This window comes from Mus pahari, chromosome X, assembly GCF_900095145.1.
Source record: "Mus pahari chromosome X, PAHARI_EIJ_v1.1, whole genome shotgun sequence".
In the NCBI taxonomy this organism is placed as follows: Eukaryota; Metazoa; Chordata; class Mammalia; order Rodentia; family Muridae; genus Mus; species Mus pahari.
This window is the reverse complement of record NC_034613.1, coordinates 40,211,285-40,212,917: the sequence shown is the minus strand read 5'-3', so window position 1 is coordinate 40,212,917 and position 1,633 is coordinate 40,211,285.

Here is a 1,633-nt window from a genome sequence, read left to right as displayed (position 1 = left end):
AATATAATACTACTTTACAGCAACTCACTGCTTTCCTATATATTTTGTCCATGAATAATTGTATTTTTTTAATGTAATCAATTTATAATAGCACTAAAATGAAGGACATGCATAAATGCAATTTATATACTCATTTATTTTTAATGGAAATGAACAGTGAAATGACCAAGGGAATACTAAAGAATAAAGTCAGAGGACTCACACTGATCAATGTCAAAACACAGTCTAAAGCTACAATGAGCAGCACAATATGTAACTGGTAGAGCAACAGGCACTTTACAATGGCGCAAAGTTAAAGATAGACTCAACTAATTTTTTCAAATGCAAAAAGAAATTTGATAAACTATACTCTTTCAGCAAATATTGCTAAAAAATATCAATATGAGCAAACATTTCTCTGGAGAATATATAGACAGCACAGAAACACATAGAATGATATGCAGAACATTAGGTATTAAGTAAAGATAAATACATCAAAACCACAATAATTTGTCACAGCACAATTATCAGAGTGGGTAAAATAAAAGAGTAATATCAAATGCCAAAAATATCCAGAGCAGTTCTATCACTCATATGTTGCTAGTGGGGATACATAAAGCCATGTATTAGCTCTGAAAAACAGTTAACTGGCTGTTGAGAAATCTTAACAGGCATTTATCTAGGACCTACAACTGTACAACTGGGCATTTATTCCAATGGAATGAAAACAAATTATCTGCTCAAAATCACTATATGTCCTCAAAGGTTTTCTGTTGCTTTGATAAACAACATGATCAAAATCTACTTAAGAGGAGGGAGGGTTTATTTCAGCTTACAGGTTATAGCCCATCATCCAGGAAGCCAGCACAGGAGTTCAAAGCAGGAACCTGGAGACAGAAACCATGCGAAGAGTTTTACTTACTGTCTCACTCAGATTTGCTCACCTATGTTTCTAATACAGCCCAGGTCAAGCTGTTTTATGAAAGTATGGCTTACAGAGGATTAGGCCCTCCCACATCAATCAACAAGCAAGAAAATTATGCACACATACCTGAATTCCCACAAACTAATCTGATGCAAGCAATTCTTCAGCTGGACTTCTCTATTTCCATGTGCGCCTATTTGATAACCAGTAGCAGCCATCATGCTACACAGTTGTTTATAGAGTTCAGCTTATAACATTACAAAACTGAAAACAACCAAAATGCCCATCAACAGATAGGTCAAGTACTATTCAGCAGTAAAAAGAGACAAAGTACTGTTGCATACAATAATCTGGATGTATCTCAAGAATATTGAACTGCCGGGTGGTGGTGGCGCACGCCTTTAATCCCAGCACTTGGGAGGCAGAGGCAGGCAGATTTCTGAGTGCAAGGCCAGCCTGGTCTACAGAATGAGTTCCAGGACAGCCAGGGCTACACAGAGAAAACCTATCTCGAAAAACGTATATATATATATATATATATATATATATATATATATATATATATATATATATTATTTGTTGTTACCTCTTCCACAATTATCTCATTGAAGTTGTGGGAACAGATGTCTAATTGGTTGAAACATTTACTCCAGGGAGAGGATACTCATGGGCCTCAAGTTAAACAAAAGATCCAAAAGATCACAGGTCCAGGAGAGCAAAAACTTATAT